The following is a 19,130-nucleotide window of genomic DNA, read 5'->3' on the forward strand; positions in this document are numbered from 1 at the left end:
AATTTGCGGTTTGCGAACAAGACGAGATATTACACAATAAAATTCTACTATGTAAACAGCAATTACATATAATTCGTAACGCGAAACATCTGAGCATAGTCTAATCATTTCTTTTAACTAGTTGGAAAAAAAGTTTTGGATCTGTGCATGGTGGCCTTTTAGACAATATGGCATGTTACTTACGAAAACCCCGACTTTGGTATACAATATAACCATCATGGAGCGTTTCTATCGACCTGCTCTAGCCATGGTTCAATGCCATGAATGTCCGTTAGGCTTTGGATTTCGGTAGATTCTTTTAGCTGTTTTCCTCATTTCGCTTGCGTCAGAAATTGACGGGAATAAAAATGTTGCATAAAAAGTCGTTTTCATGTAAAAATAAAAATTCACCACATTTATTCTGTGGATGTTCAATTGAGCAATCATGAAAAGGACACTTAGATGGCATATTTTGGCAGCATATTAACCTTTTGTTTCTTTAAATCGTACCAAGGAATCGGTGAAATAGTCTCAAATTAAGCTCGATAGGCTTGTTCAAATTATATTTGCTAGACTGTATTAAAATCATCATAAAGTCCCTAAAATAAAATAAATGTAAAACCTTCTTATATCAGATATGGCTTAAAAATATGCCCAGATTATACCTTAAGAACATAGTAATACAAAATAGTACACACGTCAACAGTTAGACCAGGTTTTATCTGTATCCATAATAAACGATACGGTCCTTAATATACCCAAAGCAAATTTCTCAAACTTGCGTTTTAAATAAAAGACTAATCTCACCTTTAATCCCCGTGCTTCGAAGGTTAGCAACTAAGTTGGCAACTTATCGCTTATCGCATCATCAGAAGTAAGCCGTGGGTGTCGGCTTGTACAAGTTCGGAACTGGCGTACATTTATCACTCGCTTATCGACGGAAACGCGGGAGAATCAGCACGTTCGAGGGGAAAGCGATAAGTACATACATCATTTACGCATATTTACCTACATTTTATCGAGTCCAATGCTAAACCCACAAAAAACTATTTGTGGGTACGTAGTTTTTTGGATTAATGGTTATTAAATATTGATATCAAACATATTTTACAACTTCACAACTTAAAAGAAAACATAATAAAATAGTGGCGCCAGTGACCGACAGAGGACCAGTACCCGTCTATTTTCTAGTACAGTATTCTGCAGGATAACTGACCCCCCCTGCAAACAAGATTATATTCACGAGTCAGTTTTCTCTGCAGTTCGCTGGACTGTACACGTCCATTAGAAAACAAAACGATTGTTTTACAAACAAAAGTGAAAATAAAACTTTACTGAAATCAAATATGACTTACTTTTTACTTAAACAAATGAGGAAAAAATGAATAACTTTTATGTACTTAACTCGTTTACTTTTTTTTAAATATAATCTCGTTTCGTCCATATTTTATTATGAATATCATACTTACAATTTCATAATATGAACACTGTAAGTCATAATTATTTATGCCAAAGTTAATCTACCAGATTCAGTAAACACAACAACTATATTAACGTCCTGTTTACGTTATTAATGATGTGACTATTGGGGCTTCATTATCTTTTGATAATATATTCGATGTAATATTTTAAAACAAATGATAAACGTGCAACGTTAATTATAGGTACAACCCAACAGGAATAAAGTTACCGTCTGAATATCAGTAATATTCACAGTGGTATTGTTTTAAAGAGAGATTATTGTATTTGGGTTAAAATCATTGCAAACAGTTGCAATGCAGTAACACATTTTATTGAACAGATTTTCTTTCAGAGCTAAAACAAAGAGGCCCGAAATGTGATAAGTATTTTTTGAAATATTTACTAAGACGTAATAGGGAACTCTGCCGATAATCTAACGACTTTTAATAAACACAAATTGCTTTAAAGTTAATTAAGTTTCAATTTAATTTACATAAATAAGTAAAATTATTTTCATTAAAGATAAAGAATGGAAAGAAAATACTATGTACATAATTATTAAATAAAAAAATAATAGAGATAAGTTCATTACATAAAGATGGTAATCCATGGTCAAACGAAAATGAGGGATGGATACAAATATTTATATAACAACAAATAACAAGACTAAGACACAGAACTGTAAGTGAAAAGAGCATAATTATGTACGGCATAACTACTACAGTAGACTACGAGTAGATCCATGAAGAAGTCATTTATACTGTCCGACGTTTAATAAGAGAAGTTCGGAATGCATCCATCCACGGTAAATGGTGGGATAGCTTGTCTCAAATGGATAACCTAATCTCGGCAGCGCTATTTTCATAACTGGAGCGTTGGGCCAGATATTAGTGTTTACATTTTGATCTCCTAAAATTAAATCTAATATCAAAAGTTTACCCACCGGAACTCCAATTTGTTTCCGTGCGATTTCACATATTAAATTTTTCGCATGAATGCGTTTGAAATAACTCTTACGTAAAATTTGGCCACCGCAACACGCGTGACTGCGAATATCAAATATGTTGATGCATATTTGTTATTGTTATTGATTTTAAACAATGAACGCTGACCTAACAATCATATTAAAATGTTGTATCATATTATGGATTACTACTTGATAAAATTGTTATACATGTTACCTACCGTAAAAACCCTTAATATTTCGTGAAAAGACGTTTTCGCTAGTTAAAACTAGTTTTCCGTAAGATCTCAGTGATAACTACATAGTTTAGTTAGCTTTAGTGGGTTTTTTTAGTCAAACCAAGTTTTCGCAAAGTGCCTCGGGGAAAACTAGTTTTGACTAGACGATACACATAACACAAAAAAGCTTTTTTTTAGTTAACCTTATAAAATATATAAAGTCGGTTAAAGCGGGTTTCTACAGTAGCTTATATACTACACACTCAGACGTACCTAACTATTATGGGCCTACACAGAAATGGTCATTAAATGTCGGAGAAAAAAATAGTACTACCTCCTGAGGATATACGGATATATGCGAACCGCCGGTCCAACGCCGAAGACGGATTAATCCGTCACAGACCACAGAGCAACATAGACTTACGTAAATATGGATAAAGTTCAACTTCAGTTTTGACACTTCAGTGACGTGGCGTCTGAGTGACAGCGTGACGGCGTCGAAAAGGTAAAACATAGGTACCTAGTCATTATAAAAAAAAGAAAAAAGTAATTAGGTCCCTATGTTTCTACAACGTAGTTACAAGTTAACACTCAACATGGGTTTGTAAGTGATAAACGGCAATTTCGACAAGTTATGACTTAGATATCCAAGTCACATCTAGTCGATATCTAATGTAGATCTAGTTGATCTCTAAATCGTCTCTAGATCTTGTGATTATCTCGAAATCCGAATAGGCCTGAAATTCATTTTACCATATAAAACATATACCTAATCCAGCACATACGTATTACGAACATGGGTACTAGATTTTCATTTTACTTCATCCCTAATAATAAAAATGTAATGAAGCTTCGTGTGCACTGAAAAATAATGTTGTAAGATTTATAACCCTAATATCAGTCAGTTGTAGCCTATCAAAGATAAAGAAACAGAAGAGACACTGAATAAAAACGCCCATAAAATATTTTTTTCATTTCTTATGCTCTGAAAGGGGGTCATTGTTGTTCTAAAAGGTGTGCAGAAAATGATACGTTTCTGCACTAGAGCATTTTAGGTTCCAAGTACGATTTTATTATTATTTTTACGATAAGCAATTGAAATTTGGGTATAAATGAATTTGACTCCCCATTCCATAAATAACGATACTTTTGCCTAAATTGTTAATTGAAAGTACCAAAAAAAATACTATAAAAATTTATACTTAGTCATGTTTTTAAAAAACACATGCATTTTACTTTCCTCGTACTTATTTGAAATGAAAAGTAGAGTGTTTATCTCGCATCATTTCATACCTTGGTTAACAATCTACTAATTAAGCAGAGATGTTGATCAAAGGGATTTATGGAGGTAACTCATTACATGTTAATGTAAGTAGTATATAGTGATATTTATGTAATGTAATAAGCCTTATTGAGCTTACTATGGGACTAGGATATGCGTAAAATTGTCCTATAATATTTATTTAATAATTTTGTGACGTTTTTTGGGTATTGTTATGCAATATTTTTTTCTTTAATATCACGCTGAGTTCGCCTTTGTACTAATGATATGTATTTTTTTAACAATAAAATGTTTTACTGCTACTACTACTGAGTGTGTGATGTTTATGTGCTTAACCGTTTTTAACATAGTTCGCAGCCTTCCTTACTAACGGATTTCTATGGTGGGGAGCGTTATCAAAGTAACGCCGCGCGTTATCAAGTTTAAAGTAACCGTACAAGGAGTTAAGCCTCGAGTCACGGTGCAAACTGAGGTTCGAACAGTCGACGTCAAAGATATCTTTACATTTTTCGCCTTATTGCGAAGGTGTAAGGTGCAAAAGTGTAAACATAATCTTTGACTCGACTGTACCACGGGGCACCAGAGTCGCCCTACGGAGTAAACGACTTTAAACGACCGGAAGCGGCTTGGGACTTGATATATCTACCCACGTGTGAGAATACCACACTTGAGTATGTCATTATTGGACGAATACAAGTCTTGTAAAGAGACGCAGATATAATGTATCATATTTAGAGATGAACAACCGAGGCTTAGTACAGAGAGAGTGGTCGAAACCGGCCAGTACAGAATGATAGGAGTAATAGGGTTTCGTTTTGTCTGTCTGCGGATACAGAGCCCTAAAAATAGAAATAAGAATTAATTTGATAGTCATTAACGTGATTCGTATACAGTGCCTTCGGAATCAAAATTTAAATCAAATTTCGTGTTTTATTTATGTCTACACCCTATCAAAATGCAACCTTGAGGGCCACTTGCACCATCCCACTAACCCGGTTAACCGGTTGAACCTGGATTTACCATGGTTACCAGTACAATTTGATACTAGGTTAACGGTTTAACCGGCTAACCCCGGGTTAGTGGGATGGTGCAAGTGGCGCTGAGTGTCGTAACGAAACAACTAGCCCTTTCGTTACTATTCTGTGACACCGCTGTAAGCACATCATTCGTATTCATCTCGAGTCTTCTTCAAACATCCGCTCTGGCTTATTTATAGGGTTGCCACGTTACATCAAAAAAACGTTTATAAAATTGTAGAAATTTAGGATCGTTTTAAGCTGGGCCTAACTCGTAAAACCTCCTAGGTACATCCATTTTATTCCTCTGGACGAGTACATCTTAGGGATTCTTGCACCATTCCACTAACCCGGAGTTAACCGATTAAACCTGGAGTTGCCATGGTTACCAGTACAATTTCACAATGGGTTGACGGTTTAACCGCTTAACGTTGTGTTAGTGGGATGGTGCAAGTGTGCCTTAGCGAACTCCAATAGATTTTCCTTACTCGCTCGTCAAACGTACTAGTAAAGCGTCAGATATTCCTGTATGTTCACAAGAAGTAATCCTAAACAGACTTATAATTATTTCCATAAATAGTTTCAAAATACAATCAATTTACTATGATTTGTCAAGTAATTAAATAATATTGTATAGCTCCACTTTTATGATATCGAAATTAGGTAAGTGATTTACATTAATAAAATTAAAAACATAAAACACAGAAAATTCAAAATAATCTAAGTAAATTAAGTTATTATGGACTGTTCATTTTATTAACGAAAACATTTGCATAAAAAACGTGCATATTCATTTAAGAAGCAAAGACCTTGCTTTATTAAAACTATGTACATTTAAAACTTATTTACCGCGTCCGATATGCAAGCCCGATTGTGTCACCCCAGAGCCCACGACCTCTACCCTCGTCCACCGGTTCCCCGTTACAAGAATATATTGATTTATATTTCGTTTTATTCTGGTGACATAATATTTCGATGATAGGTACATAACGTTTCAATGGAAATTATGATTTCCCCAAGCTTTTATTCAGCATCACCCATGAGTTGTCTCCTTGTCTGTAATCAAATCGGAATCAAATAATATCAGTAAAATTTGATCCATTTTCCAAAGCTGTATAATACCAAGTTGAAGTACCTACCTACATACATAGCTACATAGCATTTTTATGTATAGGTAAAGACATTACTTTGCTGACAATTACTATAATTATAAAATTATGGCGTCAGTAAGCTAGCCTGGTAATGCTAATAGCTGGACCTGAAATCTAATATGTATTTGATAAATGTTAGCGTTTATATTTCCTGGACTCATTTCATTCTGTATTATTCCAGACTTGACAATGAAACACCTTGATATTATTTCTTCTATTTGTTAATAAATTGTATGATTAATACGGTGTACCAACATTAGGTTATATTAATAATGACAGTTCGCTTAAGGCCGCCGAAACATCACTTTTGGCGCGTAAAACGTATATATGTTATCTGTGGCAATTATATTTTTGTCTGTCAAGCATCTTGTATCGCTAAGAGAGAAGCATTTTGTAAACGTTACTGATAATAGTGATAACACTGATTAAAAACCTGTCGAGAAGTACTACGTGTTCATATTTCAAGCATCTCACGAATCTCCGGGAAAGGCTCACGAGGTGGGCCTTTCATAAATAACGCAAACACACAGTATATATTCTTTAAAATTACTCTCAATGAACAATTGACGCCTGAGTGAAGAAAACAATAAAATGTATTAGAATTATTTTAGCTATACTCTGTATCTTTAGGTACTTAAATGAAAGTAATCAAATAATTTGTACAGTTTCGGGTAGTTATAAGTGTTATAACATTTATTGATTAACCAACCAAATACAAAACCACCTGGATCTGTCACTGAACGACCTGACTTTAACCTACATTATTTAATCGTGTACAGTATTCATCTAACCTCAACTGGCTTGAAGGCATTTGAGGGTAGATTTTGTTTACTCTTTTTAAATACGTAAGGATACAAACTATAGTACTTAATTCGTTTACTGGCAGTATCGTTAAGCACGTTCTCGTTGCCAGAACAACTTTATTACACTCTCAAAAAGAATCCCGTGTTGCGTAACGAATGACATTAGCAATTTGTGTTGCCATGTAGCTCACGTCGAGTCACGCTGAAATAAACATTTTTAAAGGGTAAGTATACTTAATACCATGTATTTTTATACTTTTAAGTGTTCACTCGTTAACAGAAAGTCGTTTGTTATTTTTAGAAAGTAATGGCTGTTTTAATACTTATAACCATGTCGCGAATGAATAAAAATACGTGAGTTAAATCGTAGAATAAGCTCAAAACCATTTCATTAAAAAAAAAAGTTCGTTGTAAAACCTATGAAAATAGCCATTTTGTTCTAAAAAGTAATGTACTAATTATATACAGGGTGTCCCTAGCCATTGGACAAAGCCGAAATGTACACATGCATTAGGGTATTTAGAATCAGTATACAAAGTAGCATAACAATCGCTGTAGCGGTTACGAAGAAATTCACAAATTACGATTTTTTATAAATAGTATGAAACCTTCTTCGACCTTTTTGATTATCTTTTTTATTTATGACATTAATAACATTCTGACTTGTGACAAATGTCATCATTGCCGCACTTTTTCAAACAAATTGTCAAAAGCACTGCCAATGTATACAGTGTGTTTCTTTTTGTTGTCGATTATTGGAAATAACTTTTGTTTGATAATTTACTTTTTTATCTTTTGTTATAATTAAAAAAATATTACCGTAAGAGCATTTCTGAGAAGTAACCCTACGTGGGATTTGTCCATTGGCTAAGGTCACCCTGTATATTGTATACCAACCAAATATACCAATACGAGGTATTTGAATCCTTTATTATTTTTCTTCACGTTTTATTAAATAGACAAGGTAAGAGTTCCTTACTAAAAAGTTAAAACCGTAATATCGTTTTAATTAAACTAATGTCTTTAAGTAAGTTGTTACTAATTTTATATCCGATCCCGTCAAAAAAGTAAATCACAAAAAAATTCAATTGTTGTAGCCAAGAAAGTTATCAGATCTAGATCTAATGTAGATCAGTTGTTGGTTTATTCTGTACCTAACATAAATCTTTACCTTTGTACTTTATCTATCCAACAAGTGTCTGTGTCTGGTAGGTTCAATCAGATAGGTTCTCGGAATAGTAACTGAATTAGCAAAGCCGTAATTGGCACGCAGGACGAGCCAGGAAATTCGGAAATGATTGCGCACGGTGTAAGTTCAGCTTAATAACCCAGCCTCAATTGCGGTTCCATTTATATGGGAAGTTTAAATCCGTGTAAATGTTGCGGGGTGTTTTATTCCAATCAAAGTGTGATTGTTATGAAATCATGATCATGTACGTCGTAGACCTAGGCTTACTTTACCTATGTAACTTGTCTAATCATTGAAAATACCTATTGACATACGTGTCAATAGAGTATATGAGACTATATAAAAAGAGTTAAACTGAAGAATGAAATCTTATACTCGTATATGTACATATGTACAGTCATCTGCAATAATATGGTACACAACGAAGGCCGCAAAAATATCTGACTCGATCTTATTGGTGACTGTACTCGCTAAGTGAAGAAATTATTTACTGTAGATGTAAAGTGTATATAGGTAGTCCACAGAGTAAAGTTCCGACCACGAGACGGTGATTTTATGTTTCATTTTTAGGGTTCCGTAGTCAACTAGGAACCCTTATAGTGTTATCATGTCCGGCTATCTGTTTGTCCGTCCTCGGCTTTGCTCCGTGGTAGTGCTAGAAAGCTGCAATTTGGCATGGATATCAATCATTCCAATAAAGAGTATATCCACAACGCAAGCCTTATGGAGCTTACTGTAGGACTAAGGTCCATCTGTGTAAAATTGCCCTATAAGGTAAATGTGGCCCATTCCGTCATAAGGACAGTCCCGTACTAGCGTATATTTCTTTTATTACACGACTGCCCAAACAAAAAGAGTGTATTGTTTTCAGCGTTCATGTTTGTATGTATGTGAGTTTCTTTATTCCACCTTAACTTCTGAATGCCTTAACCGATTTAGACGTATGATACATCATTAGAATCCTTACGTCATCCCGGGTAACATAGGCTATGTGACGTCATTATAAAAACAATATGGCGGACTTAATACGTCATATTACGCAACCTTTAGAAAAAAATATCGTGCAAACCTATTGAGTAGGGTATCAAAATGAAGGGCTTTGAAAGCCGATTGATAATATATATGCAACATGTGGGTTTAAGTTTCATTTTGAGAAAGTAAGAATTGACAAAATATGTTAAGAGAAGCTAATCTCATAAAACCAAATATTATTATTGAATGGGATAGGTACTTATTAAAATAAAAGGAAAGGGTTTGACCGCTGATCATAAAAAAATATAATTATTTTATGTATATTAGGTACATACTACTCACAGTTTTTAAAACATGTTCGTAATTGCGCTTATGGAATCGAAAAGTTTAAAATATAACTTCTATTTATTAATCGATACGACGCAGAGTCCGTCTAAGCTAACTCTGCACCGACTTTGGCAGAACAAATCGTGAAAGTATCATTATAACCGTATGGTTTGATTTAATTTTCAAATGTTGTTCAATTTCAAAATTTCATGACCTATATAAGAGGAAGTTTGAAAGTAGCTCCAGTAACGGAGAAAATGAGGAGTACTAGGTTAGCGTGGTATGGGCATGTAATGAGGAGGGATGAATGCCATATAGGCAAAATAATGTTAGGGATGAATGTTGATGGACGGAGAGCGTACGGTAGACCCAAAAAACGATAGATGGATTGTGTGAAAGAGGATATGAGAAAGAAAGGAGTGAGTGCTGAGGAGACGAAAGACAGAGGAGAATGGAAGAGAAAAACATGTTGTGCCGACCCCACATAACGTGGGATAAGGGCAGGGGAAAGAAAGAAGGAGGTTTGATTTAATTTTAACATTTATGATGATGACATTTTTTTAAAGCCGAAGGGTGAGCTCCACGTAGGGCCTACGGATCAGAGTTTAAGGAAGATGTGCGCTTCCTGCAACTTGTCCAAGTATATGCACTTGGTCCAAAGCCAGGCGCCAAAGGCGCCCCCACACTAAAAGGGTCAGGCGTAGCCACACGTACGTGACACCACTTACCAAAGCCGGGCGCCTTCGGTGCCCTCATACTCAAAGCGTCGACCGTAGCCCGACGTACGTGGCGCGTTGTACGCGTTCCAAAGCCGGGCGCCTTCGGCGCCCTCATACTAAAAGAGTCGGGCGTAGCCCGACGTACGTGGCGCGCTGTGCGCGGTCCAAAGCCAGGCGACTTCTACTTTCTCATACTAAAAGTGTCGGGCGTAGGCCAGGCGCCTTCGACTCTCTCATATTAAAAGTATCGGGCGTAGCGTGACACGCTGTATGATTACCAAAGCCGGCCGTGGCGCGCTGCACGCGGTCCAAAGCCAGTCGCCTTCAACATTCTCATACTAAAAGTGTCGGGCTTGCCCGACTTACGTGACACGGTGTACACTTACCAAAGCCGGGCGCCTTCGGCGCCCTCTTACTCAAAGCGTCGGGCGTGTACGAGGCACGTTGTACGCGTTCTAAAGCCGGGCGCCTTCGGCGCCCTAATAGTAAAAGAGTCGGATGTAGCCCGACATACGTGGCGCGCTGCACTCGGTCCAAAGCCAGGCACCTTCGACTCTCTCATACTAAGTGTCGGGCGTAGGCCCACGTACGTGACACGCTGTACGCTTACCAAGACGCCTTCAGTGCCCTCTTACTGAAAGCGTCGGGCGTAGCCCGACGTTCGTGACGCACTGTACGCGTTCCAAAGGAGTCGGGCGTAGCCCGATATATGCGGCGCTCTGCGTGCCTTTCTGTACTGAGGACGCCCTCCCAAAAGTAATATAAAGTGACTTCAAATGGTTAGTAAAGAAATCATGACCCCAAAATTAATTAAATAAATAAAAAAATAAAAAACACGACTGCCAAAAAAGCGAACTGAAAAGATAAAAATATTTTTTAGTTGTGTTAGTTACTCAACTTAATGAATGTAAAAATTCTAAAAAGTATAAAATAAAAAAATTCTAAAAAGTATAAAATAAAAAAATTCTAAAAAGTATAAAATAAAAAAAATCTAAAAAGTATAAAATAAAATTAATTAATTAAAAATTAAAAAACACGACTGCGAAAAAGCGAACTGAAAAGACAAAAATAATTTTTAGTTGTGTTAGTTACTCAACTTAATGAATGTAAAAAATTATTAGAATATGAGTGTTTAGTGAAGGTTATAAAAAACAAACGCAAAAGTTTTATGCTCATTTAGGATCGTGACTGTGCCTGTGTATTTTATTTCAATTGCAGTCGGGGACCTTGATGTATTGACATTTTCCCATTTAAAAGGTCCCCGACTGCAATTGAAATAAAATACACAGGCACAGTCACGATCCTAAATGAGCATAAAATTTTTGCGTTTGTTGTTTATAACCTTCACTAAACACTCATATTCTAATATTTTTTTACATTCATTAAGTTGAGTAACTAACACAACTAAAAATTATTTTTGTCTTTTCAGTTCGCTTTTTCGCAGTCGTGTTTTTTAATTTTTAATTAATTAATTTTTTTTCAATTTATCACTTCCCAGTTATTCGATGGTTCATTTACCAACGTTTGAATACGTACGTTATTCTGTAGGTAATTCAGTTGTATAATAATATTATTGTCAATTATCGTACCCAGAATCCTTTATCTCTATTAATCTTGATCGTTCTGCCTTAGCCTTTCACTATAAGTAATGAATACCTTACTAAGATCCATCTAAGCCTACAAGATTAACCGACCTGAATTGAGGAACAGAACCAATTAAGTAATGTAAGAATAATATTAGTTTATTGTAATAAAGTACTAGCTTCTGTTCGCGAATTCTTCTAGAACCAGTAATTTCATAAACCGTTCCGTTCTGACCCAGGTAGTGCTCCTGGAAGAACGTCCCCGTTATTACACTTATGTATTAACCTTTTAACCGCCGTAGACTGATATAATTTAAAAGACAAACAAAATCGGGCTCATTTCGCCGCGGTCTGATAAATAAGACAAAACTTCGTGTAACTTCGTACCGCCGGCGACACGAGCACGCTTGGTGAAAAATTATATGGCAGTTAAAAGGTTAATGCAGGATACACGCTATCGATACATCACATTTTACCAAATATCTAAACTTACTAAGTGTCACAAACATTATACTACGAGAAAATGAATATGATTCTGTCAAATAATCTTACACGATCCAACATTATTTTATAGTAAGGCAGATTTAGACGACTCTGTTTGTCACCCTTCGGGTGTATTCCGTTTATGCTTTAGAAATCAATGACACAAAGAACATGAGAATGGTCAATGAAACAAGAGACATTGGATATTAAAAAAGTATTCAAAATGTCAAAATACAGTATTTCCATGAAGGCAAACTTTTTTTTTCTTTATTAAGGGGCTTTTTCGATTGAACGAATATGTCGCCCCATAGCAGGCAAACTTCTCTAAGGAACAAAGTTAAATATCTACTCAACACTATAGTGAGCTATAGCAACACTATCGCATAATTTTGCTGTTATTCGTAATAATAGCATTTTTAGGTTAGTGACTAAATAAATAAATAACAAAAATCAGATTAACTAGACCATTATCTTTTTAAACATCTTTCAACTACTACTAATAGTTCCGTGTACCCAGCTTAGCCCTGGGCATGAAAAAACCAAAGCGTGAAATCCCGAGACATTTGGACGAGGGTAAACCTCGGGAGGGTTAAATATTTTAGCGTCGCAGAGAAAGTGAAAAAACGGAACGCTTTTTGCAGGAGTAAAAGTAATATTTAGAAAGTCGGTATTAAGGTTCTTTTTTTTCAAAGAGTTGTTTTCATTCATAAGTATGTAAATTGAATTTTCAACATTAAGACATAGTAGCAGCAGCAGGCATAGGGTAGGATACGATAGGATATTTTCTTAGGTACTTTATTAATCGCTGGTTTGTACCTCCTCTTACACAGAGGTTAGAGGTGTAAATAGTTAATAAGGGCTATTTTCACAGCGGTTTAAGCAAAGGTTCACGTAAATAGTAGTTAGTAGACTAGTAACAGAAAACATACATTTCCTAATTATTACTTAGGTACACAAATATATTATTATTTGATTCGTCAAATCATAGCTCATTTCTCAAATGATTTTCAACTTGTTATACAAAAGAAAAGTATAAACCAGAAGTCGAGTTAGTTGTTATTGTATGCGATCCGCAAACAATTTTGCCCATAAAAACTTTTTTCCTCGTTAAGAATGAAGAAAAGAAACGAATGAATGTTTGAAAAACGGGTGATTGTTTCTTTATCTCCCTGATTGAGTTATAAAATTCCATTCGAACGATAGATAACAATTTCCGACGATTCTTCCTGTTTCATTTTTGTTCTCGCATGTATTTTGATGCAGAGTAATTTTTACGCTTTTGAAAAATAAGATATTTATTTTATTAGGTAGGTACAAGTTTGGTTGATTTCATCAGTATAGAAATTAAATTGGGACAGATATACGATGCGAGCCTCTGCACAGACTTTTTTGTACTGGAGTGAAGGGCATGCACTTTGTACAATGAATACCAAAATGCATATTAATGTGTACTATTCAACAATCGCAGCTTCGATATGGGTTCGTCCACCTATGACGGGTTTTAGTTCAAGTCATAAAACTGTTTAAAAATATTGTACTAAGACGTATCTTCGCTACTATTTTCTAACGAACAATTTTTCACCTAATCGTGTATTGAATACAGAGACAACGACTAGACTTTTCTTGTATTATCAAACCATTTAAGTAATTCTCTTTTTTAAGGTACCTAATTGTCTATTCACAGCGTCTTAAAGAACATATCAATTTATCCCCAAACAAAACTCGCGAACAATATATAGGATACGAACACGGGCAACGCTCTGTTAGCCTCCGGACCTGTTAGGGCACAGCTTCTCGTAAGCTATAGGGAAGTTCACTAACTCAATTCTGTCTATGCAGCTTTATCGGCTTCTTCAAAGTTGTCTGCAAACACCGACAGCTTATATTCAACATAATAACCCAAAATATTAGGTACTCGTCAGTAACGTAGGTAGCATAGAACCTATAAATTAAATAGATAGAACCAGCAAGAAAAACATTCGAACAAATTTTCTAGGAACACTTAAATGTAATTGTTCTTTTCTTTCGTTAATGAATAGGTAGAGCCCCAAAGACGCGCCATAATAACTATTACAAATCTGTGCGAAGCAGAACTTTTCTATTACCAACGCCAATATCTAGATTTTTCTACGAGTACTGTAAAAACTAAAACGACACTAGAGATTTTCTCTTCAGAAATAATTAGAGTGCGGACCTTTTAAAAAGTATTTGAAATTCGAGCAATATTCATTAAAAAGAGTAGCTTGATTTTAGAAAGCGAAAGAGAAATTGAATGAGATAGTGAGCAATTGATGACTAAACTTAGACAAAATTAATTATGAACTACAAAAGGTGAAAGTTATAAAGCTTATTGATATAATTAAAATAATAATATTATGATTAGTGAAGCTTGACCAAAATTTTGTAGGAACAAGCTACCTAGCCTAGTGATATCTTCTAATTGTGTTAACGCCAGAAAATAAGTTGTAAAATGTATACAACTTTTCCATTGCTGTTTTGATTTTTTTTTTCCTTGGCGTTAACGTTTGATCTCCTATGATGCTATAATCTTCAAACATTACATCTACTACTTAATTATTAACTACCTTAATTAGGTATTCAAATGGGTAAGATTATAGCGAGGAAATGTGCGGGGAATTAAAAATCAAATCAAAAGAAAAAATTAATAAAAAAGTTGTAATAAGTATATGAGGGAGGAATCACAAGTTTTGTGTCGATCGTAGGAAAATTTATGGGAAAGAGATTCAATTTACCAATTATTTTACAACTAATTTTCTCTGTATTTTAATATACGCATTACTCCACTCAATTCGATATTATGTGTAGGTATAGGAAAAATTATTAAACTGACATTATTCAACATCATTAAAAATTGTCTTTATGAGAAAAGTAAGAAAATACTTTGTAGCCTTGAAATAATATTTTTCGTCCCACTTTCTTTTAATGTCGGCAGTAACTGCTCAGTTTACTGTTTCAAATTTATTTTTTTACTCTCCCGGTTTCATTTCACTCTAATACGGTCCCGTCAAGTGTCAGGGGAAATGCTGTGTCGTTTGTTCCCTCTTTTTAATGTTTTATTTATTTTCAACTCAGAAGAAGACTTAATCGTATTGGTGAAGGCGATTTTTTAAAGCAAACCACACGACTGATGTATACTTAGTTGCTAGAATAAAAAAAATAACAAATAGTACATATCAGCACAAAGAAGATTTTTTTTTATTTGAAATACGTTACTCAAAACAGTTTGTCATTGAATTATGTTACAGTACTAAATATCTAGTGTTTATTGAAATATAAGTTACTTACTTAATTTAACTGTGCCACACACATACAGTCTGATGCATGGATAAGTAGGTAGTTAAAAATATTGTAGGTAGTACATACAATGCAGTGCCCTTACAGTGTTAACGGTGGACGTGCTGTATTATTAATAATAAAAAACCTATTGTGAACCACCAGAGCTATTAATAAATAAATAAAATAATAAATGAATGATAGCTGGATGCATAACAATATATTACAATGTTGGGCGATGAATATCGTACTCTTTTGTCTTCTTTATCTTCATAAACGTACAATACCTACCAATATTCTGGAAAGGTGCCTCGTAGTTTTAAATATAAAATATAAAATACACGTACATTGTCCACTTTAAAACTCGTTCTTCCAGTAAAATAAACCCTCTGTCTTTTCTTCTGAGCCTTTCTGAACTACTGTAATCGAACACCATTTTGAAAATACCCGGTTAAAAGATTTCAACTGACCTACATTGTTATCGACTATCCCCAAGACGCAAGATTTGAAATAGGAAACCTGAACTTAGTTGCAAGGAAACCTTTTAAACGAAAACTAGGTACATACTTACCTACAATATTACCTAAGGACAGTCCGGTAAAGAAAATAGAGCGATTAGACGTTTTGTATGTACAACTTCTACTTTAAATTTGAATGCATTTTTATTAAGTAAAGGTACGTCATTAATAATACTATAATTAAAAACTAAACTAAAATTTTAATAAGACTACATAAATCTATATTAAATCTAAAAAAAGGCCCCTGCGGAATAGTACAATAGTAATTTCTTTGTATTACAATGGAGCGGTGGTGGCCGAGTGGATATGACGTCCGACTTTCAATCCGGAGGTCGCGGGTTCAAATCCTGGCTCGTACCAATGAGTTTTTCGGAACTTATGTACGAAATATCATTTAATATTTACCACTAGCTTTTCGGTGAAGGAAAACATCGTGAGGAAACCTGCATACATCTGCGAAGAAATTCAAAGGTGTATGTGAAGTCCCCAATCCGCATTGGGCTAGCGTGGGGACTATAGCCCAAGCCCTCTCGCGCATGAGAGGAGGCCTGTGCCCAGCAGTGGGACGTATATACTGCCCTCCTAAGCTAAAAGGCAGTTTTTCGACATTTTGCCAAAATTGACTTTTTGTGATATTCGTAATGTAGAGATTGAGATGCATCAACCACTTTGGCCCGTTTTCCGATAAGTGGCTTAGTTTTCGAGAAAAATATCGTAAAAAGACCGTATTTGCACTAATTGTCTAAGCGTTCCTAGTCTAAAAAGCGACTATTTGACAAAGCCAGGCTAAAACAACGTATATGCAGCTATACGTTTTTTTACGCTCTGGTTTGCGTAAAATCTTATCCACCACGTCTAGCCTAAAATAACGTATAAGCCAAAAACTAGGCTAAAAATACGTAAAAGATGCTATACGCGCTTTAAGATTAGGATCTTTAGCAAAATTTTAGATCTGATACTAGTCTAAAAAATCGTATAGTATTTTTTTTTTGTTTCAATGTCTCATACGTCATTTAAGCCTAGTATCACTTAACCTTTTTACGTCACCATAATAGTCCTTAGAAACGTACAAATGTTATACGTTCTTCTTATTTTGTATGGACGTCGTATTAAACGCAAACAAACTTTTATAATGGTTGAAAGTGCGTCTAACTAGTCTATAACGCAGTATATGCTCCAACCTTCGTCATGCTCCCCGCGCGCCGAAAGACACCCTTATGCTAAGTAAAAGCCGTCAGCCGCAAGCGCAGGCTTGTGGCTGCCGGTATGCGAGCGGAGGTGGCATTTTGCGCGCGAAATATTGACCGAACGCCAAAGTAAGAAAAATACTTTATTATTGCATTACCATCATATGTTATCAATAATATGTAGTGTTTACAATCAGTACCTTCGAGTATTATCATTTTTATCAAGGTATATACTTTAAAATTGCCTCGTAAATACTTACGCTCGACAGCAAATACGTCTTTCTAGCGTAGTTTGTGATGATGAAATTGTTCATACGTACTTTTCTACAACAAACGTTGTTTATGTTTTATTTTTTCATTCGACGGTTTGACTGCTTTTATTGAAATAAAATCAAATTTATATTAGAGCTAATTGTATCGGGTTTAATTCCCTATAAGCCAAGTAGGTATTTGACATTACGAAGAGTTTAAATCTTATTGAAAAATGTTTTAAAGGGAAATTTAATGAGAATTCTTATGGACAAAATAACATTTTCCGCCTAAGTATTTAGATAACCAGGACAAAGGACCATGGGCATCTTTGTATGGAACCTGGGTCCATCCAAAAACCAACTGAGAGTTATATATATATTAGGCCATTAAATACCTAAGTGGGTTTTATAAAAAAACAATATGTATCTTAAAATAAGTTGGTATGTTTGTGTATTAGGTAATAGTTGTATGTTAAAATAGTAAAATCTATGAGTTTGTAATCTAAAAAAATAATTTTATTAAAATTTGGATCTGATTTTTAATTAGGTACAACCGCTAAAATGCGTTTTAGAATTAAATAAATGACAGAGTATGTGCAGGAATTAATACGAGTTTAATTTTATTGCTAATGTAGACTACACAACTCGCTAACGTCTTACCGTGCGATGAAACTCTCGATGATTCGATGCCTATTGATAACAAACTAAAATAACTATTAGAGATGCCACGAATTCGGTAAAACATTATGTATTATTGTGAGTTACGTGTATGCGAAAACTGGTCACCTACAAAGATAGATGGTTGCTAAGATTTAAGTCAGCAGCAAGCTGGGATCTCCATACAAACGTAGTTACGCTCTCATTTTAAAACGATTAGGTAGATTTCTCTAAAACTTTGTACTCACTAAAGGATAAGGTATATCTATGGCTGTAATTAATGTGTAGCTTCAGATACCATAATAAAAAAAATACAGCGAATATAAGTTTTTCATACAAAACTTATTTTTCCTCTATTTCATTAGTTTTGTTGGAATATAAACTAATTAGGAACTGGTATAGATATACCTTATGTTATTGTATGTGCAATTTATTACAATCCAACACGTTGTTTTAAAATGAGTACGAATCTCCGTTTTTATGGGAAGTAATAATTCGGCTGAGCTTATTGCGGACTCTTTTAAGTTTCTTTGCTCATGCTCATTAGAAGTCATTAGTAGAGTCGAGTAAATCTAGCCTGTGATACAAATAGAATCAGAAAGACTGTACACATTAAAAATTTGTACATATTATGGGGTTATTCCCACCAGTTAGGTATCTACCACCAAGTTGTTACCAGTGGTAACTACAGGGAATTTATTTCCCACCTTTCTTCCCAGTAGCTACCACCAACTCAGTTTTGTGGTAATTACTGGGAAGTTTTTTTCCAGTAGTTACCACTGGTAAATGGTGGGATTTTTTCCCTAGTAGTTACCACCAACATTTTTTTACAGTACAATTTAAATGTCTTTTATTATATGAACAAAAACACTATACTACTAAGCTTTTATTAAAAAAACGAGGTCCAGCGATTACTTTTTGGATTATAATCTTAATTACCATACAAAATTAACATATAAATCGGGTTATTCCCACTAGTTACCATCAAGTTGTTATAGTTAAATAGTAATAAAAACAGTATAAGTAGAATACTATAAAAATAGAGGCTTTATTGAACCCTAACAAAATTGTAGTAA

The sequence above is a fragment of the Cydia splendana genome, chromosome 1, assembly GCF_910591565.1.
Source record: "Cydia splendana chromosome 1, ilCydSple1.2, whole genome shotgun sequence".
Classification (NCBI taxonomy): domain Eukaryota; kingdom Metazoa; phylum Arthropoda; class Insecta; order Lepidoptera; family Tortricidae; genus Cydia; species Cydia splendana.